Source organism: Odocoileus virginianus, chromosome 18 (assembly GCF_023699985.2).
Source record: "Odocoileus virginianus isolate 20LAN1187 ecotype Illinois chromosome 18, Ovbor_1.2, whole genome shotgun sequence".
Classification (NCBI taxonomy): Eukaryota; Metazoa; Chordata; class Mammalia; order Artiodactyla; family Cervidae; genus Odocoileus; species Odocoileus virginianus.
In genome coordinates, this window is record NC_069691.1 from 5202925 (window position 1) to 5229319 (window position 26395).

The window sequence follows — 26395 nt, forward strand, 5'->3', positions numbered from 1 at the left end:
CTGTCAACTTTTTACATCCCAACTGTGCCTCAGTTTTATTCTCTGTATAAGTAGTACCGAACTCAGAGTTATTAAGATTAAGAGAATTAATGCATTTAAAACACTTGGAAGAGTTTCTGGCATATTATTGGTATTTTGGAAATGTTACCTGTTACCATTATGTCACATTCTTGAATAGGGATCATATTCCTATTTGAAGAACTAATCTTAGTCCTTATTGATGGGCTTGCTAAAGAAAATATTAACATTATCAGGATATATCCCAGGAGAGCCTGCTTCTCTCCAAGTGCTTAGTCACTCAGTCATGTCCAACTCTTTGCAATTCAATGGACTGTAGCCCACCAGGTTCGTCTGTCCATGGGATTCTCCAGGCAAGAAAACTGGGGTGGGTTGCCATTTCCTTCTCCAGGGGATCTTCCCTATCCAGGGATCGAACTAGTGTCTCCTGTGTCTCCTACACTGCAGGCGAATTCTTTACCTGCTGAACCACCAGAGCATCTGTAAAATGCTAGTACCCGACTGGCTTATTAGCTGCCCAGAAAAGGCTCCCTCTTGTCCAAAGCCCTCCTGGTATACTATGGGGAGGCTGAGAGTATACCCTTTGCCACACTGAGACAGCCAAAGATGTTTTCATGATGATAACAAGAATAACCTCCTGTTTTTAGTCAAATCTAAAAATGGATTTTTTTTTTTCTTTTTTCCTTTCTTTTTATTCTTTTTTTGTTGGTGGGCATGAGACCTGTGTGGGCTTTCCCAGGTTGCTCAGTGGTAAAGAATCTGTCTACTGTCAAACAGTAAATGCAGGTTTGATCCCTGGGTCAGGAAGATCCCTTGAAGAAGGAAATGGCAGCCCACTCCACTATTCTCGCCTGGGAATCCCATGGACAGAGGCGTCTGGCAGGCTACAGTCCATGGGGTCACAAAGAGTCAGACATGACTTGGTGTCTAAACAACAAGAATGAAACCTATATATGTCCAAAGTCCCCTGGAATGTAGCGATTTAGGAGTGCTTCTGTTTAATAGGACGCTTAAACAAACCTTGGAAATATAAATAATGATATTAATCCTAAATTGATCTGCCTTCTCCATACATCTTCAAGTTTTTCTTCCTATCTGTTTTGGAGCATCCTGGCTCGTGGAGAGTTGCTTTTTAAATTCCACGCTTATTTCATTGAATCATCCAGTACAATGTTCCCATTCTACAAATGAGAAAACAGACTCAGATGGGTTCAATCAGTGCCTCCGATACTATTTTTCCTCTGATATTTTATCAAATTCATTTTTTCCAAATTATAAAGATTTCATACCCCTCTCTGGTAAAGATATTGCTCAATATTCTAGCAAAAATTCCCCAGATAGTTATCATTTGTCTTGGTGGTATATGGAGGGTGGGAGGGGGCTTTCATTTTTATGTTTTTAAATCTTTGTTTCTCACTTAATTTTAACTCCTTTGTTCCCCCAAGGGGCAACCTGTTTTTATAGGCCAAAAATATTGTCTATTGGCAATTTTATACGTTTCAACCTGATAACAAAAAGTCAAACACAGTCTCTGTTTCCAGGTTGCTATAGTCATTGGGCTCCCCTGGTGGCTCAGAGGGTAAAGCGTCTGCCTGCAAAGCGTGAGACCCGGGTTCGATTCCTGGGTCGGGAAGATCCCCTGGAGAAGGAACTGGCAACCCACTCCAGTACTCTTGCCTGGAAAATTCCATGGATGGAGGAGCCTGGTGGGTTACAGTCCATGGGGTCGCAAAGAGTCGGACACGACTGAGCAACTTCACTAAATAGTCATTGGCACTGTGCATTTTATTTCTTGTGTCTGTGTTTTCTTGGTATACAATATACTTTAAATATTATAAAGTCAAAAGATCTGCTGTGTAAAACATGCACATACATGAGCTAAACATTCATTAATATACCCCTTGAACTTCCGTCTCTCACAACACATCTTAGGGCACTTCTTTTGGGGTCCCCGATATTTCACAGCCTTGTCTGACACAGACCCAGTAAGACATCAAGGAAAGAAAACAATCTACTGAAGTCCAAACTGTTGAACAGCTAGTCAGAGAATAGCAAATTAAATCTGCAGCAACAGGAGGTGAGTGCTGTGTCTAGCAGAGACCTTGATAGCAACCCAGGTTAAGCAAAACGTCAGAGGTCATAGAAGACCTCTCTCCTGATCTGGACCAACTGATCCTTCATATGTAAACAATGGGCGGAGAGCTCCAAGTTCACGATGTCAATATATTGGTGACTGTGTAACGTTAAGTGTGAGAAGTGTCAGGGAATGTGACTGCTGCATCAACATTTGTTCCCTCGGAGAAAGCCTCTTTTGTGACTCAGATCACTTATCAGTCACCAAATCATGTATCAATCACGAGGGAGCGAGAAAATCATGAGCAAATCACACGCCCCACCCAACAGCTCTTGTGCGGATGTATCCGTGAGACAACGAATAGGGAGGATTTCCACAGTGGTGCAAGTCTGAGTAAAGTAATTCAAAGCCACTTCAAATCCAGCTTTTAAAAGCGTGAAGGAAGCAGTAATTCATATCAGTTTCCCCAGGGGCCTGGAGCCAATTATTTCAATACAGTGGAGGTGAGTGTGGGCTGCCTGTGCAAGTGTGGGCGTGCTCAGGCCCCTGTTAGTTGAAGCCTCACTGTGCCGCTTCCTGCTTCTGTCACCTCAGCCCAGTGACCCACGGAGACACAGTTTCCTCACCTGCAAAATGGGAGATACCTAAGTCCTAGGGTTGTTGTAAAAGAAATAGTGGAACCTAGTCACTGGTGTTCTCAAAAGTTTGTGGAACAGCGCCAGGCATATGTCAGGAAACACAGATAAGAACTGCCATCTGTTTTGTGCTTTCTCTATGCCAGGTAATGTTTAAAGAACTTTAAGAGTACCATTCATTTAATCCTCTCAACAACACTAAGGCCAGCGCTAATACCACCTGTGTTTTTTGTGGGTTTTTTTATTTTTGTTTTTTAGTTGCGGCATATGGGATCTTGTTCCCTTACCAAGAATTGAACCCAGAGCCGCTGTATTGGGAGCACAGAGTCTTAACCACCAGCCCACCAGGGGAATCCCCCCACCTGTGTTTTATAAGTGAAGAAAGCTGAGGCATAGCAGTAGGTTTCCACATCTAGCTAGGGAAGGAATCAGGCCTCAAACTCAGGCGGTCATCCAGCCCCAAAGCCCAAGCTCTTCACCAGTGAATTCTTGTCCTGGGAATAACCCACAGAAGACAAGATGATAGTAAGCAACTGACCCAAGGAAACTTCCCTGGTGGTCCAGTGGCTAAGACTCCACGCTCCCAATGCAGAGGGCCTGGGTTCGAATCCACATGCCCAACTAACAGTTCACATGCTGCAACTAAACATCCCGAGTGCCACAACTAAGACCCAGCGCAGCCGAAGAAATCAGTATTTGAAAAATTAAAACCATACCGAGTCCTTCCTTCATCCTCTCTCTAACTCCCTCCACCCCCACGAAACCCACTCTCCATGGAACTTAGGTCTTTTAGGAGCTTCTAAGCCTCAGGGCTTGCTGACGCCTGGCTCAACTGTTTAGGGCTGAGGGTTTCCAGAACCTTTCCAAGTCTTGCTCTGGCACCAAGCCTAACCTTTATTTTGTAACTGATTTACTCTGCTCAGAAGTCAGCTTCGGCTCCCTTCTGTGAGAACAGGGTAGACCCAGGAAATACTCGGCTGCCCAACCAGAAAATTAAATAAGAAAATCATCAGGCCCTGAAGCCTGATTCTCAATGCCGAACAATTTAGAACAATGAGTCACTCTTTCAAAATAGAAATATTTGTCATGTAGTGTTTAAGTTCTTGTAGCGTGACATGGTATACTGGCTAGAAGACACAGTCTGAATGCCCAAGTTCTAGTCCCAGTTCCAGCTGTGTAACCCTGAGTCCATGTCCTAACCTCTCTGTTCTGTAGGTGCCTTTCAATCATATGGCAATAGTAACAGGGTCGAGGTTAAAAACCTGCCTTGAGGATTAATGATCAATTTATGTAAATACTTTAGAATACGCTTGGCACATCATAAGAGCTACCTAAATATTAGTTTTTATTATCATTAATTTATCTTACATTTCAATAAAGGTATACAGGCTTTGCAGCAATGTCTTTACAGAATAACTTTGCTGAAGCTTTATTCCCATTGAAAGTGTTTTCTCCATTATTACCATCTTACTACCAGCCACCACCCATCCCCTATGAACCCCCTCCCCGCCATCTCAATTTTTCCTTAAAAGCAAAGGAAATTACATTTAAAAGCCTCACGGAATTACAACACTCCACATGCTCATAAAAGTCAGGAAATGCAAAAGTTAGAATTCTCTGAAGACGTTAGCTCAGAATCCGGGCTCTGACACAGTTCAGAGGGCTCAGAAGAACCCTTGTGAAGTTCCCACTGGTGAGCTTTGAGGCCTTCACCCGCTGCCCCTCCGCCCCAGCTGCTTCTGTCTTCTGGAACCCTCCAGTAGACTGAGCAAGCCTTTGGACTTGCCATTTCAGAGATACTGCCCTTGCTCCCGCCTCAGGACCCCATCATGGAACAGCGGTTCTCAGATGCAGGAGCATCAGAATGCCTGGGGGTGGGGGGGCGCTTCTCTGGTGGCTCAAGGGTAAAAAATCCACCTGCCAATGCAGGAGACACGAGTTCAAGCCCTGGTCCAGGAAGATCCCACGTGTGGTGGTTTAGTTGCTAAGTGACGTCTGACTCTTGCAACCCCACGGACTCTACCCGCCAGGTTCACCTGCGCATGGGATCTCCAGGCAAGAACACTGGAGGGGGCTGCCATTTCCTTCTCCAGAGGACCTTCCTGACCCAGGGATCGAACCCAGGTCTTCTGTGCTGCAGGCGGTCTGGCCCCCTGCATTGCAGGGAGATTCCTTACTGACTGAGCTACCAGGGAAGACCGCATGCTGAAGAGCAAATAAACCCACGCACCACAACTATTGAACCTGTGCTCTGGGGTCCAGGAACCGCCACGACCGAAGCCCGTGCACCCTACAACCTGTGCTCCTCAATAGGAGGAGCTGCGCCCTAGATAGTAGACCTGGCTTGCCGCAACTGCAGAAAAGTCCTCGCAGCAATGAAGACCCAGCACGGCCAAAACAAATAAATAAATAGAAAGTAATTAATTAAAACAAAAAGAGAATGCTTGGTAGGCTTGTGGAAACATGGACAGCTGGACTACTCCCAGAGTTTCTCAGTCAGTAAGTCTGGGGTGAGGCCTGAGAACCTGTGTTTCTAATAAGCGTCCCTGTGGGGTTGATGCCAATGGTCAGGACCACATGTTGAAAATCACTGTCATTGGTGATCCCCAATATAGTTCCCCCTCAAATCCCACAGACGCCTACCTACCCACTGCACCAAATATGGAATGAAAAATTTTATTCATGCATGTATATTACTTCTCAATTTTCTGAAAAACGGAAAACACGTTCTGTCCAAGCTCCAATGCAGCCTTGATAAAACAAGACTCACCTCATTTCAGCTGCTTCACTCCCTCTACCCACCCACCTTTATCCTTCCAGTCAGCTTCCGCCTCCGTCTTTGCACAGATGGTCAGGACTGTGAGTGTGTTTATGCATCTCCAGCCCTGCTTGTTTACATGTACACATTTGTATTTTTCCTTCCCCCCCATTAAACTATAAAGTCCTTGAATGTCTTTCTCTCTAAGGCTCCATAGCACCTGAGGCTAAACACACAGTGGGTGTTTAATACAAACAGTTGCCTGATAAATGTTGACTATTTTATTGTATCTGGTAAGCAGAGTGAAGAAACACATATTGCCATGAGAACTTTAAACTTTGCATCAGAGACCAAAGTGTGTTTATTTTTGCAGCATTAATGTAACCAAAAGATGACTTTCCACTCACATATAAATATGTGATATGTTGCCAATGAACATTTTAAACGCCATTTGATGTCATTCTCAGAAATACCATCTGTGCCTCTTCTCACATAGTTATCAAAATGAGTAATTTAACATAGATGAGTTTGTTGCATCCATACAGGGACTTGCAAAAGAGACACAAGTTCTAGAAATATTAATGTAACACAAGTTCTAGAAATATTAATGTAATTGCCATCAACTTTTATTCTCTGGGACATTATGTATGTAAGCCAACCACATCTCTACATCTCTGTCTTTTTAGAATTAAATAAAGGAATGGTATTAGCCCTGAATATTTTCAGAGGGTTAATAGTTAACCCAGAGTTTATTATTATGTACTGATTTACAAATCACATGAACTTCAATCACCAAAGTATGAGATCATTATTGTTTTATCTATTGAACAGCTAAGAGTTGAACTGCACCAAGTTAAGGACACAGTATATTATCAGTCTTTCCCAAGAAGCAGAGGCTGTTAGGGAGCCAGTTGGAAAGCAAAGCCTGCAGTCTGTGTCCTCCGAGGTCTAGAATATACATTAACCATAATGACATTGGAGGTCAAATATTTACCCAATTCTGCTGAAAGAAATCAGTGTTATATCTAGTCCCAGTTGATGTGACAAAGTGTGGACTTTTAAGATTTTTTTTAGGGATTTGATGCTACATCTAACCTTCTGATCCTATTCTTCTCTGATCATTAAATTAAGGAGAATTTCATGGATGCATTCTGAACACTTGGTTTCTTTCAGTTTAAACCTTTCTAAAGTTCAGTCAGGGAACAGTAGTGAGTCCTAACTGAGGATATATGTAGGCTGTTTCTAAATTTTTTTTTAAGTTGCTTCATGCTATTGTTACTTTCATAATAAAATGTGGTGACAACTGAGTTGATTTCTTTCCTTGGTCTGATTCCCACTGTTGCTTCTATCCACTCAAGTCAGGTGTTATTTTATAAAAGAAGCTGTATTTGGGCACTTGACTTAGTCTTTTCTTACACATAGCACATAATTACAGGCAGCACACGTAACCCCCTTGCAATTAATCTTTTCCCCCAAAGAAAATAGGATGGTAGAGGATAAAGGGTATTATCTTGTCTTTAAAGGGTAAAATCACACTTTGTCATATCACATAGAGATTTCAAGCCAGTCAGACTCTTTTTATTTTTTTACTTAATTTTTCAGATATATTCAATAAATAGCACTGTATACATTTAAGGTATACAACATATTGATTTGATACATTTATATATCACAAAATAATTACTACCTTAGCCCTGGCTAACACCCCTATCCCATCACATAATTACCATTTCTTTTTCATAATGGGAACAATTAAGATCTAGTCTCTTAGCAACTTTCAAGTTTATAATCCAGCACTGTTGACTATAATCACTTGCATTAGATCTCAAGAACCTATTTATCGACTAACAACATCTCTCCAATTCCCCAGTCTCCAACCACTGGTTAACTACCCTTCTACTCTCTGGTCTTATGAGTTCAGTTTTTTTTTTAGCTATCACATACAAGTGAAACCATATAGTATTTGTCTTTCTCTGTTCAGCCAGTCAGAATCTTGACTCATTGGAATGGCTTTAAAAATCAGAAAGGTAGCTGTTGCAGCTATGGTCAAGAAAATTGGGAAAATAGTCCTAATCCTTCTCTGCTATTCCAAAAGCACAGTTAAAGCTGACTTCAAAGGAAACCGATATTTAGATCAGTTCTGAGAAGATGAGAATTCAATCCGGTTCAACTGCTGCTGGAAACTGTGGATAACATGAAAGTAATAGTCAACATACACCTAGTCTTCAAGAAAGCTTGCGAACATTAAAGGGATGATAAGAGGTCAAAAGCATTTGTAGTGAAGTATTTTCATTCTTCCAGAATTTCATTGTGGTTTATTTTCTAAATTGTGCTGTTTCCCATTAAGAGGTGCTTCCTAGACTTTGGAAGACTATAATTAGTGGTATAATTAAGCAATGTGTTTTCATTAATAAATAGATTTTTTAAAGCTTGTTATAGTCCTTTAGTGAAATTCTTAATGAGAAAAAACTGTTTACTAAGTTTAACATTGTGGGACCAAAAAAAAAAACAACTAGATCTTTAATAAAAGGATCTAAACTGACTTCATTTTCTGCATTTCACTTACAGAAGAATGTGGCAACTTCACATTTCTACAATTGGACATTGGTTCCTTTGTCACATGGTAAGATTCATAGACGGTTTCAGCTCTTCAGATGCTAATTAATTGGGATTGTTTAGGCTGCATTTTCCACAATTTCTTTGCATGTCCGACATTTGTATCTAGTTTTTTTTTTCTACTTAGTTGTTGCCTACTGTGAGAGTAATTTCATCCCCATATAAAGTCTTCAAGCACCCAAATATATAATTTCACCCATCAGCAAACTTTCAGAAAATCTTCAGCTGTTCCATGTATTTCTAAATACACGTTCCTTTGAAGTGTAGTGCTTTTGTGAAAGCATGCCTCAGAGACCGTTCAAATTCTATGATGTGTTCTCCGCTACCCTGAGGGTGCTACTCCGGGTGATGGCTGTTAACTTCAAAATATGTTGGAACAGACACATGAGCTTGGGTTCAAGTCCCAGCTTCACTACTCAGCACCTGTGTGATCTATGAGATTTTATTCAAGCCTCCTAAACCTCAGTTTCCTCACCTATAAAGTGGGATATAATAGCAACCTCATGGGATTACTGAAAAAATTAAGGAAGATGATATACATATATATAAGCCACTTTAAAGAATGTCAGAATATAGTAAGCACTCAATAAATGTGACTTGTTATTGTTACAATTGTTTGGTTGGTATAAAGTAACTTCTTCCCTTTAAGTCCTTCTGTCACATTAGTTTAAAATACATCAACATTTTTTCCCAGAAATGGCTCATTCACATTACTCTGATACAACACACTGGCTGACACTTGTTCATCTACAAATCGATCACTCATTCAATGTATTTATGCAATATCCAGTCTACAAGTACTAATTAAGTGCATAGTTTGTACTGGATTTGGCACCTGGGAAAGAGGGTAACTTTTCCCAGTCATATAAGAATATCACCCTTGCTTGTTAAGAGCTCACAATTTCATGAGGGAAAAAAAAAGATAATTTTTAAAATCACAATTTGGTACAAAAGAATTAGGGAAGTACAGAGAAATCTTTTTCAAAGAAGATATCTTGAAGGATGAAGAGTAGTCTATCAGAAGGATGGAGGCTGAGGGAAAATGAGAATCTGTCAAAAGTGTTGAGAAAGTCAAGTTATTAATCAGAAATTGACAAATGGTAACAAAATAGGAACCAGAGAAAGAAAATAAGTTGTGGAAGGAGTATTCCTGCATCTAAGTATTGAAGGGGGCACTGAGATATCTCTAACTGACCACAGAGAACAACAGCTTTCAGAGATTAGATTACATCTATTACCAAAATTTTATGTTTCTCTGCTTAAAAAACAACAAGCTTTGGAGCTTCCCCAGACGGCAGAGTAAGAAGACTGAACTCAGCTCCTTCCACGGGCACACCAAAATCAACTAGAGAGCAACAGCCTAAACACTAGCAGAAAAGATTTCTACCACTAAAGATATAAAGGAGGAGTCACACCGGATGCGCAGAAGGGGCAGAGACACAGTGCAGTCTGGAGCAACACTCCTGAGGTCAGCAGCCCACAGACAGCAGGAATATCACAAACTGCAGAGGTTCTTCCCAAGGAGCGAGATGTCTGATCCCACATCAGAATCCTGCGGAGGGAAGATGAGACCGCAGAGCATCATGCTTTGAAAATAAGCTTATGCTTAGGAGACCAGAGAGCCACAGGAGACCAGAGAGCCACAGGAGAGAGAGAGAGACTCTACTCTTAAAGGATGTTTATAGAATCTCACCTGCTCTGTGACTCAGCAGAGAGGTAGCAGTTGGGAAGGAGCCTGGGTCACATCCACTTGCTGATCTTGAAAAACCTACTGGAGAATCAGGAGGCAACTGGGACTCCCCCTGGGGACGGTGACACTGGCAACAGAAATTTGGGGGGACCTCATTCTACCATGATGTTACTGGTGCTGGCAAGTACCATTTTGGAATCCTCCTTCTAGCCTATCGGCACCAGGGGCTTACCCTGCCTCCCAATTGGTCTGAGGCAGCCATGTGCCTCCAGGCCATGCAACCAGCTATGTGGGACCCAACAGGTCAGCAGATGAACATCCAGGTTGCACAGCCAGCCATGCAGAAAGCCTACGCCATCCCACAGCAGGCCTACAGCAACTGTGTGAGGCTGGGCCTTCTAGCCAACCAGGCCAAGAGCCAGCTCTGCCCGCGGGAGCACCCGCAGTAGTCAGCCCGCACAGCAGAGCACTCATAGCCCATGCAGGGAGCACCACTAGTGCATCCAGCTCTGTTGACGAGAGGAGAGTACCCCTGGGCCCCGTAGACATCTCCTACACAACACCACTTCTCTAAGATCAGGAGACACAACTGACCTACCTAACACACAGATATAAACAAGAGAATTGGCCAAAGTGAGGAGATAGAGGAATATGTCTCAAACAAAGGAACAAGACATGACCTCAGAAAAAGAACTGAACAAGATGGAGACAAGTTATCTACCCAACATGAATTCAAGGAAATGATGATAAAGTTGCTCAAGGAACTTGGTAGAAGAATGCATAAACACAGTGAGAATTCCAATTGAGTTAGAAAATATAAAGAAGAAACAAACAGAACTGGAAAAGACAATAAAATAAACAATACTAGAGCAAGAAAAAAAAATCAGCAGTAGACTAGATGATACAGAGGAACAGATCAGCAATCAGGAAGACAGAGTAGTGGTAATCAGTCAAAGAGCAAAAAGAAAAAAATGAGTTTTTAGAAATGAGGATGGTTTAAGAAACCTTGGGGACAATACCAAGTAAGCATTTGCATTATTGGTGTCCCAGAAGGAGAAGAGAGAAAGAAAAAAGGACAGAGAACTTATTTGAAGAAATAATAGAATATAAGGCAACAACCCCATTTACAAAGAAATAAAAAATTTTTTTAAATTTAATTTCTAATGAAAACAAAAAACCCCAAATAGACAAAGCAATCTTGAGAAAGACAGATGGAGCTGGATGAATCAGGCTCCCTGACTTCAGACTATACTACAAAGCAAGAGTAATAAAAAATAGTATGGTACTGGCACAAAAACAGAAATATAGAACAATGGAATAGGACAGAAAATCCAGAAATAAACCCACACACCTATGGTCAATAAATCTATAACAAAAGAGGCAAGAATATACAATGGGGAAAAGATAATAAATGGTTCTGGGAACACAAAGAAGACATACAGATGGCCAATAGACACATGAAAAGATGCTCGATATCACTCACAGCAGAGAAATGCAAATCAAAACCACAATGAGCTACCACCTGTCAGAATGGCTGTTATAAAAAAGGCAACAAATAACAAGTGTTGGCAAGGATGTGGAGAAAAGGGAATCTTTGCACTTTGGGGAGACTGTAAATTGGTGTATCTGCTATGAAAACAGTATAGAGGCTCCTCAAAAACCTAAAAATAAACTACCATGCCACCCAGTGATTTCCCTTTTAGATATTTATTCAATGAGAACAAAATCAATAATTTGAAAAAATATATACACCCAAATATGTGCACTTCTATGTTCATTGCAATATTATTCATAATAGCTTAAGAAATGGGAACAACCTAAGTATCTATCAATAGATGAATGGATAAAGAAGCTATGGTATATAAAAATACAATGGAATATTAGTCATTAAACACAGAGTGAAATCTTGCCATTTACAACAACATGAGGATGGATCAAGAGAGTACCATGCTTCGTGAAATAAATCAACCAGAGAAAGACAAATACCATATGATCTCACTTGTACTGAAATCTAAAAAACAAAGCAAACAGACCAAACAAAACCATACTCATAGGGACTTCCCTGTTGGTCCAGTGGCTAAGACTCTGTGCTCCCAATGCAGGAGTCCTGAGTTCAATCCCTGTTCAGGGAACTAGATCCCACATGTCACAACTAAGAGTTCTCATATTGCTACTAAAGATCCCACAAGCCATAACGAAGACTGAAGATCTCATGTGCTGCAACGAAGACCTGGCGCAGCTAAATACATAAATAGGTATTTAAAATACCAACAATAAAAAAACATTCTCATAGATACAGAGAATGAACTTGTGGTTGCCAGAGGGGGTTGGGTGAAGTAGGCGAAGGGGATTAAGAAGTATAAACCTCCAGCTATACAAAAAGTAATTTACAGAGATGTAATATGCAGCATAAGGAATATAGTTAATAATATTATAGTAACTTTGCATTGGGATAGAGGATTACCAGACTTATCATGGTGATCATTTTGTAATGTACTGTGCTGTGCTTACTCACTCAGTCCAGTCCGACTCTTTGCGACCCCGTGGACTGCAGCTCACCAGGCTACTCTGCCCATGGAGATTCTCCAGGCCAGAATACTGGAGTGGGTTGCCATGCCCTCCTCCAGGGGATCTTCCCAACCCAGGGATCGAACCCAGGTCTCCCACATTGCAAGCGGATTCTTTACTGTCTGAGCCACCAGGAATGCCCTAGCAATATGGCATGCCATCTATATTTCAATTAAGAAAAAAAAGCAATAAGCTTCGCCTCTATGAACTCCATTTTCTATATTGGCTACCTCCTCTTTCATAAGATATGGATTGTTTCTTTCGAATTTATACTCTTTATTTACTAAATGGCTGCTTATAAGTATAAATGATAAAATTAGGTAATTTTAGCAAAAACAAACAAAAAAAATTCGCTCTTCTAATGTCAGTTCTTTGAAAACCTCTGCTTTGCCTCTGTGTTCTGTGCTCACAATGGCCCGCAGGGCTGTGTCAGCCCTTAGATAACAGCTGCCTAGTGTTGCACATTAATCACGCACCAATCAATTCCCCCTACCTCATGTAATCCTCCCGGCAGCCTTATGAAGAGTATCACTCTTATCCATACTGTGTACATGCAAAAATGGAAAATCAGGGAACTAGCTTGCCCAAGATGACACACCACTGGTGACAAGACATAGACTTGACCATAGGTCATCTGACTTCACAGCTGATGCACTCAAATGCCCAGAACAGCGTTTCTAGCACCAAGTTTTAAACTGGAGCCAGGCAATAAGGGCAAGTTCACCGTCTGCTCTAAAAGGAAGAAACAAAACCGCCAAAGTCTAGTACAGTGATGCTGTACATAGAAATGGCCTTACTACAGAATGGTTCTCTATGGGATTATGTCTCACTTTTTCTTTACATCATATTGTCCTTATTTCTTGGGATGAAGAAATTGAAGATAGTACTTACTTTCTTCATAATTCCCTACTTAGAAAATACAAAACCCCCAAAGTTGGCATCTGATGTCAGCTTGTAATTTAAAAATTTTGTTTTCATTCCCAGAAATTAGAAAACCAAAATTTCCTACCAGATGAGAAAATATCTTCCTTCCTGTAAGGCACATGTTTACCTTGTGTTGTCCAAATGACAAGTCATTGTCATCTTGAACTTTCAATTTTTCATTGCCTGGTTTTAAAGTGCTGTCACCTCTCTTCCCCAAACTTGGACCCCAAATTAAACGCACTTATATTTATATTTATCAGAGAAGAGTAAGAGAGTAGATAATCTAATAGCATTCTTCAGTTGTGGTTTCCACAAGAGTGAAAAACTCAGTCTTTTCTTATCATAACTGGCTGGAAACACTCCACATCAGAGATGTCAAGTCATAACAATGTGGGGTGGGGGGGTGGAGCCCACTTTCTCTCAGAATGACACAATTCTTCTCTGGAAAAAGACATTCTTAAAAGCTGTTTGCAATATCCTACATTAATTTCCTCTGGTACGGCATCTCATACAAAGGGGTCTTATAAATGGATTAAATGTGGTTGGATGCAAAAGCACAGTAAGCCCTTGTCAGATGCTCCGGAGGGTGGACGCCACAAACAGGGGCCTCCTTCATCAGGGTTCTCTGCAAATAGCTGACTTGAAGTTTTGTGACCAGTAATAACCTCCTTAAAAATAAACCACTTATACCATCTGCTTAACAGTGCACTATAAATTATACCAAGAATGCGTGCCTTTTCTTCCCTGGCAAATGTCTTCCAAGTTGACAAAAGGATAAACAGAGGAAGGAGGCAGGGCTGGACCTTGTGCACTCTTTCATCGCTGTCAATGGGAACCACCATTCTGCCTCTGCACCTCACTTGGCAGAAATAAGTTTGAAATGGGGAAGAACAGAATCCACCTCAGTATTTCCAAGACCAAACAAATCAAGGTTGGAAGGGGTTAGGTTAGAATGGGCAGGATGATGAGCTAGAATGAGCGCTCAGAGCTGGAGTGGACGAAAAGTACTGGTTGTAGTCCGGGCTTTGACTGTTGAGCCAAGTAAGACATACATGCATGACTGCAGGAAGGATCAAACTATTTTTAATATCTAACAAGTCTGTATTAGAAAGAACTGCTTTGACCAGAGTCCAACATGGTTTTTTGTTATGGTTCAGTTGCTAAGTCCTGACTCTGTGACCCAGTGGACTACAGCATGCCAGGCTCCTCTGTCATCCACTCTCTCCCAGAGTTTACTCAAATTCATGTCCATTGAGTCAGTGATGCTATATAGCCATCTTATCCTCTGCCACTCCCTTCTCTTTTTGCTTTCTATCTTTTCCATCATCAGGGTCTTTTCCAATGAGTTGGCTCTTCACATTAGGTGGCCAAAGTATTGGACCTTCAGCATCAGTCTTTCCAATGAATATTCAAGACAGATTTCCTTTAGGACTGACTAACTTGATCTCCTTGCAATCTGAGGGACTCCCAAGAGTCTCCTCCAGCACCACAATTTGAAGGCATCAATTCTTCAGCACTCAGCCTTCTTCATGTTCCAACTCTCATATCTGTACATGACTACTGGAAAAACCATAACTTAAATTATATGGACTTTTGTTGGCAAAGTGATGTCTCTGCTTTTTAATACACTGTCTAGGTTTACCATAGCTTACCTTCCAAGGAGCAAGTGTCTTAATTTCGTAGCTGCAGTCACCATCTGCAGTGATTTTAGACCCCAAGAAAATACTATCGCTGCTTCAACTTTTTCCCCTTCTATTTGACATCAAGTGATGCGACCGGATGCCATGATCTTAGTTTTTTAAATGTTGGGTTTTAAGTTATCTTTTTCACTCTCCTCTTTCACCCTCCTCTTCACTTTCTGCCATTAGAGTGATATCATCTGCATATCTGAAGTTGTTGGTATTTCTTCCAGCAACCTTGATTCCACCTTGTGATTCATCCAGCCCAGCATTTCACATCATGGACTCTGCATATAAGTTAAATAAGCAGGGTGACAATATGCAGCCTTGACATACTCCTTTCCCAATTTTGAATCAATCCAGTATTCCATGTTCTAACTGCTGCTTCTTGATGCACATACAGGTAACTCAAGAGACAGGTAAGGTGGTCTGATATTCCCATCTCTTTAAGAAATTTCCAGTTTGTTGTGACCCACACAGTCAAAGGAACTCGTGTGGTCAATGAAGCAGAAGTAGATGTTTTTCTGGAATCCCCTTGCTTTCTCTGTGGTCCAACAAATGTTGGTAATTTGATCTCTGGTTCTTCTGCCTTTTCTAAACCCAGCTTGTACATCTGAAAGTTCTCGGTTCATGTACTGCTGAGGCCTAGCTTGAAGGATTTTGAACATAACCTTGCTAGCATGTGAGAAGAGTGCATCTATACAGTAATTTGAACATTCTTTGGCATTTCCCTTATTTGGGATTGGAATGAAAACATATTCCCTTAAAATACAGACTTATGTGGACTTCCCTGATAGTCCAGTGGTTAAGAATTGCCTGCCAATGCAGGAGACGCAGGTTCAATCCCCAGTCCAGGCATATCTCACATAAAGCAGGGCAACTAAGGCCATATACCACAACTACTGAGCTCACTCACCCTAGAGCCTGTGCTCTCAACAAGCGAAGCCACCATAATGAGAAGCCTGCACACAACTAGAGAGTAATCCCTGCTTGGGGCAACTACAGGAAGCCCTTGCATAGCAAAGAATATCCAGCATAGCCAAAAATAAATACTTTTTTTAAAAAATGTAGAGTTAGGTGAATCTGCAGGAGAAGAATGCTCTTCAGAGAGGAAAGTCTTTGGGAAGGGTGAGGCAGGCATGTGGGGAAAGGAACAAGGAAGAAATTGAAGCCTGTTTACCCCAGAGGATCTTTATGGCAAGATCTATAAAGCAACAACTTCAAAATTCCTCCAAACTCAAAAAAGCTTGCTTGGGGTACCCCTCAGATCATAAGAGAAGCAATTTTTCCTGACACTTATTCTATAAGTGCTGTGCCTTGAATCACAGTGATTTAGTTTTAGTTGGCTCTTTCTTAGTTGAGTAACACAAGCAATAGCCAGGCTAACATATAAAACTTAATTGAGCCTTTCTCTTAAATAATTTTTCACTCTTCAAAATGAGGCCAAACATGACAACAACAGTAGGGAAAAAAATCCTCAAAAAGAAAGCCCTATGTTCAGGAAATGAGAAAATGAAAAGAAAAATCCTTGTACTTACACCAAATAAACTGTATTACATTGGGTGTCATCCAAGTCAAGATTTTTCTCCAGAGAAGTGCAAACAAGCTCATTTGGAATTAAAGTCTCCATTCCTCTCCTAGTCAGCATTCTCCCAGAAGGTCAGCCTCCATCATGTCCTAAAGTACTAAGAGAAGGACGTTCGACTGCTCGTTCCAGCTGGCAGCATTCTCTCCAAGAGCAGACTTCTCAGAGGAGTGCATTACACTCTCGTATGTGTGTATGTGTGGTGGAAGGAGCCAGCAGCAGCATTCGGGAGCGCCCAGGGAGCATTTTGGGTGCAAGTCCTAAAGTGGGTGTCACTCTGTGGACAAGCTTCTGATTGTGTGAGTGGTGAGTTACTAGCTTGTCTTCAACCCCCTCTCCTTCCTCTCGGGCACATTCAGCTCTTCTTCAGATAAGAAAGGGGAAAGAAACCCGAGTGTCCCTGAGCCAGGCAAGGAGTATACTTTGCGTAATAGAAGGAGGACATACGTCTAGCTACTTCCAAATCCCAGAAGCACGTGTTGTTCTTCCTTTCAGAAGATCATTCAAGGCAAGTTGGCAGTTGTTGATTAGAAAATATAAATGTCAGTGTGTATGTGTATACACAGACATACACACACACAATGGAATATTACTCAGCCATTAAAAAGAATGAAATAATACCCTCTGAAGCAACATAGATGACCCAAGAGATTATCAGTTTATCAGAGAAAGACAAATATCCTATGACATCGCTTATTGGTAGAATCTAAAATATGACACAAATTAACTAGTTCTTGAAACAGACTCACAGACATAGAAAGCAAACTTACGATTACCAAAGGGAGAAGGGGATAAACGAGGAGTTTGGGATTAGCAGATACAAACTACTATATAGAGAATAAACAGAAAGGTCCTACTGAATAACACATGGAACTGTATTCATATAATTGAAAAGTCAGTGTCAAGGCACAGAGAGCACACTAGTGGTTACCAGTGGGACAGGGCAGCGGGGAGAGGCAAGACAGGGGCTGGGGAGCAAGAGGTGCAAACTGCTACGTACAAAATAAATAAGACACAAGGATATACTGTGAAGCACAGGGAATAAGGCCAATATTTTATTATAACTATAAATGGAGTATAACCTTTAAAAGTTGTGAATCACTATGTTGTACACTTGAAACTTACATAATATTGTAAATCAACCATACGTCAATAAAAGAAGAAAAACGTAAATGTCAGGATGTTGAGACAAAGGTGTGCGGCAGGGGAATGAACAGACATGAAGCAGAGTTCTTTGGATACTGCTAAATGCAAACCCAGCCTCTTCAGGGTTGTGCTCCGTCCTCAAACTGTGGCCTCTGGCTGACATTTTTGACACTTTCTGGGCTTTGTCATACTGGAGATACTTATTTGGGTACTTGGGCTTCAGTCCTTTTCAAATGATTATTTCTTCTTTTTTAAGTCTCATTTCATCCAGTTAGAGAACCACAAGCACAAGAAAACTCAAATTGTCTAGAAGTCTGATTGTGTTTTCCTCAAACTTGTCACATGTTTACCCCCACCCTGACCTCCACCCTTTTTTAATTTTTCTGATAACTTATTCAAGCATATTTCTCCTGGAACCTACAGTGACTACATCCCTTACAAACCGAGAATTAACTAATCTTGAAAATTTCTCAAGGCAACATTCCTCTGATTCCAGCAGTCATATAGCAAACTCTGATGATGAGCGAAGCATCCCCTTACACACTTTGGAGAACATGAAGACATTCCAGTCCTGCGTTTAGTTATCTACCGCTGCACAACAAATTATTTCAAAACTTAGCAACCGATTACCTCACAGCTTCTGCGACTCTGGAACGGAGAAGAGGCTGAACTGGGTGGTTCTAGCTCAAGATCCCTCACAAGACGGCAAATCCAAGTGTCTGGAGGAGCTGCAGCCACGTCCAAGTTCAGCTCAGGGAAGACCCACTTACAAGCTTACTCCCAGGTGCCTTCCCCCAGAGCTGGCTCTGCGCTTCTCCACGCGGCCTCGTTCTCCGGGGCCTCCCTGGCAGGACAGCCCAGGTTCGAATGAGCTTGTGGACTGAAGGGGACCCCTTCCGGGGCCCAAGCATGGGCTCTTGTCTAACACTCACAGATGAACTGTCTGAGGAGACACATACACTGACAAAGCAAAAGACTTTGCTGACACGCGGTGCTAGACGGCACAGCAACAGAGTAATGGAACCCGAAAGAACTGCTCTGCCCCAAGGCTGGCGGTCTTAGGTTTTACGGAGGTGGGGTTAGTCTCACGTTGTCTCTGGCCAGTCATCATGCCTGTGCCCGTATCTGGTCCAGCTCAGGGCCCTTCCAGTGGGGCACACATGTCCCAGTCAAGGTAGATCCCAGGGTGAGGGTTGCTGGGTGGTTGCAGGGCAAACAGGCTGGCGTCTCCTCCCTACTCTTGGCCCCATCCTCATTCTTCTGGTCCTTTTTTTGGCTGCTGCTTGTCAGTTCCTTGCCCTTTACTGGGACCTCATTATGAGCCAACTGATGCACATGGTTGGGCTTCCCAGGTGGCACTGGTTGTAAAGAACCCACCTGCCAATGCAGGAGACGTAAGAGATGCGGGTTTGATCCCTGGGTTTGGGAGATCCCCTGGAGGAGGGCACAGAAATCCACTCCAGTGTTCTTGCCTGGAGAATCCCAAGGACAGAGGAGCCTGGAGGGCTGTGGTCCACGGGGTGGCAGAGAGTCGGACACGACGGAAGTAGCGCAGCATGCCTGCATGCACGTGGTTATTTTGTGCCTGCCCAGGGTAAGTTCTCTAACATTGACATGGTGGTCAGACTGGGTGGGAGGGGTGATGAGACAGGAAGAGAGAGGAGGAATCTGAGGAAGAAGAGGAGGGACGGAAGGAGTGAGAGAGAGAAAGAGGAGGGAGGCAGGACAAATAAGACAATATGACCAAGATGGATCATTGTATACCCTTATCTTGGAATTGACATCCCATTGCTTCTGCCACAGAAATAAGCCTTACTTAGACCAACTCACACTCAAGAGGAGGAAAACAAATGGGTATCATTGAGGGCCATTTAAGAGGCTGACTACCACACCGTGCCAGACTCCACATCATGGACACACGTAGAGTTAGAGCAGATGAGAAGTTTGACAGAGGTAGAAGGGAAATGGTCCAAGGCAGTAGGAAAAGGAGAATTTAATTTCATCTGGGGGATGCTGGAAAGGCTTCCTGAAAAAAGAAATATTTGAGCTAGGTCTCAAACAGACCTCAAAAAAAGTCATGTCAGGCAGCTGGGACAGCTTGAGCAAGTAAGTGGTCTGGGAACTGAGCAAGCATCAAAATTACTTGCAGGGATGATTAAAGTGCAGATCAGTTCAGTTCAGTTCAGTCGTTGAGTTGTGTCTGACTCTTTGCGACCCCATGGATTGCAGCATGCCAGGTGTCCCTGTCCATCACCAACCCCCAGAGTGTACCCAAACTCATCTCCACTGAGTTGGTGATGCCATCCAACAATCTCATCCTCTGTCATCCCCTTCTCCTCCTGCCTTCAATCTTTCCCAGCATCAGGATCTTTTCCAATGAGTCAGCTCTTTGCATGAGGTGGCCGAAGTATTGGAGTTTCAGCTTCAACATCAGTCCTTCCAATGAACACCCAGGAATGATCTCCTTTAGGATGGACTGGTTGGATCTCCTTGCAGTCCAAGGGACTCTCAAGAGTCTTCTCCAACATCACAATTCAAAAGTATCAGTTCTTCAGCACTCAGCTTTCTTCATAGTCCAACTCTCACATCCATACACGACTACTGGAAAAACCATAGACTTGACAGACCTTTGTTGGCAAAGTAATATCTCTGTTATTCAATATGCTGTCTAGGTTGGTCATAACTTTGCTTCGAAGGAGCAAGTGTCTTTTAATTTCATGGCTGCAGTGACCATCTGCAGTGATTTTGGACCACCCCCCCCCCAAAAAAAAAAGTATCTCACTGTTTCCACTGTTTCTCCATCTATTTGCCATGAAGTTATGGGACCAGATGCCATGATCTTGGTTTTCTGAATGTTGAGCCTTAAACCAACTTTTCCACTCTCCTCTTTCACTAGAGAGTGGAGGCTCTTTAGTTCTTCTTCACTTTCTGCCATGAGGGTGGTGTCATCTGCATATCTGAAGTTATTGATATTTCTCCCGGCAATCTTGATTCTGGGTTGTGCTTCTTCCAACCCAGAGTTTCTCATGATGTACTCTGCATATAAGTTAAATAAGCAGGGTGGCAATATACAGCCTTGACATACTCCTTTTCCTATTTGGAACCGGTCTGCTGTTCGATGTCTACTTCTAACTGTTGCTTCCTGACCTGCATACAGATTTCTCAAGAGGCAGGTCAGGTGATCTGGTATTCCCAGTTCTTTAAGAATTTTCCACAGTTTGTTGTGATCCACACAGTCAAAGGCTTTGGCATAGTCAATAAAGCAGAAGTAGATGTTCTTCTGGAACTCTCTTGCTTTTTTGATGATCCAGTGGATGCTGGCAATTTGATCTCTGGTTCCTCTGCCTTTTCTAAAACCAGCTTGAATATCTGGAAGTTCACAGTTCACATATTGTTGAAGCCTGGCTTGGAGAATTTTGAGCATTACTTTACTAGTGTGTGAGATGAGTGCAGTTGTTCAGTAGTTTGAGCATTCTTTGGCATTGCCTTTCTTTGGGGTTGGAATGACAAGTGACCTTTTCCAGTCCTGTGGCCACTGCTGAGTTTTCCAAATTTGCTGGCATATTGAGTGCAGCACTTTCACAGCATCATCTTTTAGGATTTGAAATAGCTCAACTGGAATTCCATCACCTCCACTAGCTTTGTTCGTAATGATGCTTCCTACGTGCAGTAGGAAGTGCAGAAGGCTGAGTCCTATTTCCAGTTTCTAAATTCAGTAAGTGATGGAGGAGGCTTGATCATTTGCATTTCAGGCAAGGCTGATGCCCTAGGTTCAGAGACCACACTTTGAGAAACTCTAGCTTGAGTAAGGCTGGGAAGTCGAGCCTTTTTGGAAAGTAACAAATAGATCATTTTATTTGTCAATTTGGTCTGATTCAATTAGTTTCACGATTCTGTTAGAATCAGTAGGAATGAAAGGCATTGGCCTTCCAAAACTATCCACTTTTAGTGCTGGGAGGGATTCAGAGAATATAAAGCCATCATGTTACAAATGAGGATGGTGAGGTTAAGGGATGGGCTCAAACAGACAGTAAGAGTTTTCCTTAAAGTCACGTGGATTTCTGTGGCACTCTCATTCAATGGCTCCTGAAAGAAATAGGCTAGAGCCCTCTTCCTTTAGAGTATGAATGCTTTCTACATGAAATGAACTAATGAGTTTGTGATCCACTCTCCCAATAGAATACTCACACTCTATAAAATGCATGTGCCCATACTTTGGTACGGAAGGAAGGCTAAAAGAACTCTCTGAACACCTCTGGGTCCATTATTTCTTTGGCAAATGGATAATGTAACTCCTGCCTGACTTCTAGCAATGAGATGCCTTCCCCAGCTTCTGCCCTCTCTCAGCCTTTGCAGTCCTTTTTCTTTCACAGGGCCACAGGTGGACGCATTTGGTTGCCAAAACTTCTTTGCAAAACTTGGATTTGGTGTGCTGTTTCTTTTTAAAGTCTAAATAATTAGTTTAAAAAAATCTAGTGCAAACTGGGATGAATCTATCTCAGTTCTTGAAATATGCTTTCTTTGGAAAGAGGGTAATGAAACCCTGCAGTTTGTTCCATGTAATGTGTGCACAAAATTAGCTTGGTGCCTTTGTTCTGCTGTCTGAGCTTTTGTTACCTTTTACTTGACTGTACTTAGGGAACAGTATGAAGACATTTAAAAGAAGCCCAAGGGAATCTCATTTCCACATCCAAACATAAGCGTTTTTTAATCACTATTCCCCTATACCTTCGACTTCTTTTATTCTCACTCTTCTCCCAGTTTCCAGCCTTCCACCCGACTCTGACATATGTTCTTGCTCCAGAAGCAGAAACAAAGATCCTAAAGGTAACTGAACTGTAACCTCTTTGCACTTGTGGTTTTTGCACAGGTGTCTCTTGAACTGTGACATTCTGAGAAGTCCTAAAGCTCATCAACCACATTTCCTCCCAAGAGTTGGAACTGTCTTCTGCTATAACCCTGAATAAGAAGGTAGTCTACGAAGAGACAGAGGTTAGCCAAAGCCTCTCAACAGCTTCACTCACTCAAACCTGGTCTCTGAGCGTGTGTTGGTTAACTGGCATCAAGGATACTGTGTAGCTCATGTCTTCTTGCAAAGCTTAGAGGTGAGAATAGCAAACTGTAAATCCACTTTATTTGTTGCCTTTACCAATTCAACCACAAATTGCTTCCTCTTCTCCCACTGAGCGCCGTTTAATGAGCTCCATCAGGTGTACAATGGAAGCAGTCAACCTCAGAGGCAGAGACAACACATCTGGTGAGCAAGCACACAGGTCCTACCCTGCCTTTCCCACTGCCCAAGTCTTTGGACTTGACCAAGTTATTTAACATCGCCAGGCCTTGGCTTCCTCCGTTGGTCTTTGTTTCCTCAGCTAAAAAGGTGGTGGTAAAATGGAGTTTGAAGATCATGGCCACTATGTGAAAATTCTCACTATCTGTGTATACTTTTGATATTAAGCAGGTATTCAATAAACAGTAGTCATGATGAACTGGATAGTAAATGAAACACGTGATTTTTCTCCCAAAGAAGCTCACAGTCTTCATATACATTGTTATTGGGTAAAAAAAAAAAAAAAAAAAAAACCATGACAAGTCCAAAATGGAGAGGCTTATGCTACACCCCCCATCACCAAACCAAGATTTAATTACAGTTTTGGTCCCTCCCAGAGATGGAATCCTAAACCAGTCCACCAGGAATCGCCTGAATAGCACTAGTGAGGTCACCTGCCTGACAGACCCCTTGATTGCTGTTCGGTCACTAAGGCCTATCTCTGCAACTGCGCAGACCACAGCGCCCCAGGCTCCTCTGTTCCCCACTCTCTCCTAGATTTTGCTCAGATTCATCCATAGACCCCTGACATCCCCTAAAGCAAAGTGGCCTGGCCACAACCAATCCATGTTTTGTTCCTGCTTCCGTCTGCCTACAAAAGCCTTTCATTGTGTACAGCTCCTGGGAGCGCCTTTCTATCTGCTAGATTAGGTGCTGCCCATTTCATAACTTCTTGAATAAATTTTTAAAAGTTAATTATTTGATTTTGTTGTTTTAACACTGGCTTGATTTGAGTTTTCATTGGCTCAGATCCACTTCTGTGTATCATATTCTCATTCCAGGTAAACTAGAGAAATCCAAATTTACCAAAACATTACACTCAGGTCAGCCTCTGATGTAAAAAACCTGTGTTGCCCTGAAATACCCCATGTGCTTTTCCTAGTCAACACCAACATTGTTAACAACAACATTATTTTCTAAGTCATTAGTAAGGAACTGTCAGAAAGGAACTACTCCTTCTATTTTCTGGAGGTTGATAGAAAAAAAAGAATTAAAAAATGTTGAAGGCTGAAGCATCAGTCACTGATATAAATTCATCTGAGACAAAGATGACTTAAACAAAAAAAATCTGTGCTGCACATCATCAAGGAAAGAAAGACACTTTGGCTGCAAAATATCACCCCTCCCCCCACCATCTTCTCTGGGGAGACTCATGCCTCTGCCTGCTGTTCATCAATCAGCCTTGATTTTGATGGTGTGATTTTTTAGTCAGCTGCCTCGATCATTTTGGCACAGACAAAAATCCTTTAAAAAATGTTACACTTCATCAAAGTGTATCATGAGACTTCACGGTCATTATCTCAATGGCCGCTCTGATGTGCTACAATTGGCAGAGACACAAACGGTAGGGGGTGTGTGAGAAGAAAGCCAGCATTTCGTGTGGAAAGCTGGCAAGCCTCGCCAAGCTTCTGTCAATAACTCCGCGGTCTGATCCGATGCACTGAGCGTGCTGATGATGCTCTTGTTTCTGGAGGAAGTAAACAAGAAAATGAATTCCACCGTGCAACACAGCCTCTTTGTATCTTCAAAATGGTGTGACTGGACCGGGGCCAGCCGCCTTGAAAGTTTGGCCATTTATGTCATCAAGGCCCCGGTACTGATGGAGGCTTTGATTACGAGTTGGACCAGCTCTAAGACCTTTCAGGGGCAGCCACGCAGCAAATAAAGGCATTGATGGGTTGTTGGGTCAGTCTAGCCATAACGGTGCAGAGCATAGCTCCTTTGAAAAGCCGAATGGATTAGCTACACAACCAGTCCCACTATAGGCCTTGTTTTCCAAGTAACTTCAGGACAGTTTTCCAGCTTGGCAGGGAACAAACTCTTCCTCTAGAGCAAGCTTCAGGGCTGTTCTTGTTATCAATAGTGGGCTCCAAGGATTAGACACAGCGGGCTTTACAATTTAATGAAAACAGCTGTTGAAACAACAATTAAGGCAAACAATAGTTTGCCTGGAAAACTATTAATTATGTAAAATTATGCAGAAAGTGGAATACGCTTTTATTCAGGGCCTTCTACAGCCACCAAGCTGCCTTCCATTCCAGGGCTCTCAAGTGTCAGGAAGTGGGGGTGCTGGTGGGAAGGGGCTACACTGCCTGCGGAGTGGATGTAAGCAGAGTGCCAGGCTGCCAGTTTGCTGCAGAGTAAGTCAAGAGTAAAACATTCAGGCAAAGAGTATCAGTTAATCATACATTACCTTGGGTACCACGGATCTTTTCAGAGAAACTCAGAGCTGTGTTTTCACAGGTTATCTGAAATTCATTTTGAGCCTTGAGGTTGGGATCTCTACTTTTAAACAAAACAAAACAACATATTTCTATCATATGCCTCTTTTGGGGCCTCACCCTGAGGAGTTATGAACAATTACATTATTTTCAAAGTTGTTAGTAAGGACTGTCAGAAAGGAATCACTCTCCAGGAATTGGTGGAGTTCCTTGTCCCTAGGAAAAAGTAGGTTTTCCTTCCATTAGGATGGTCCAACTTGGACTCTCAATCACTCCCCATCTACCTCCTCCCCTGGAACAGCTCTCCTTCCACTTTCTCTGCTTGCTGGGGCTTTTAAATTCATTGCTTCTCTCTTTGCAATTTCCACCCTTGACTAACAGTGCTGGGAATTGACTTATGGCCCTTCGCCTATCCTGTGTTCCACATCTCACTTTCCTCCCCGTTCGGGAATCACCAAGCCAAGAAGTCCCATTAAGAAGGTTATTAACTGTACACATAAACATTGCCTCCTGCCTACAGTTAGATTTATTTCTCATCACTTCGAAGTAACTGGCTTTAACACTCTTTCCAGCACGCCCAACACCTTTTATTTGACTATACTGTTTTAGAAAGGCCTTTGGGAATTTGGTTAATTTCATGCTGAAACTTATTAAGAGGGATTTGACACTCTTTGATAATTCCAATAAACCATTAGTCAAGTCTCACTCCCTTCAGGGAAAGAATGAACACTTTATTAGTCAAAGGGTCTCTATTCTAAACATGTCACCTGAATTTAGTAGGGCATCTGTGCTGAAATGAATGCAATTGACTTTGTGATTGAAAAGAACTTTCCTGGAAACTATAAGAAAGCTGTCATTGGCTATTATCAGTAAGACAGTGTCTTTTTTTTTTTTCTGAAATTCTCATGAGGTTCACCTGTGTATTTAGAAACAATCCAGTGAATTTGATTTACTAACCTGTGAATGTTAATAAAATAAACAGCACGCATACCAATACACACAAACTGTCTCTAAAGTTCTTGGTTTAGTCCTTTCTTCCATCCAGGACAAGAAAGAGAATACACAATAATCTCCTTCCCTTCTCCAAATAGTTTAACAAACCCTGAGAGATCTTATCTCTAGAAGTCCCCAGAACATAATTGAGTGTGCAA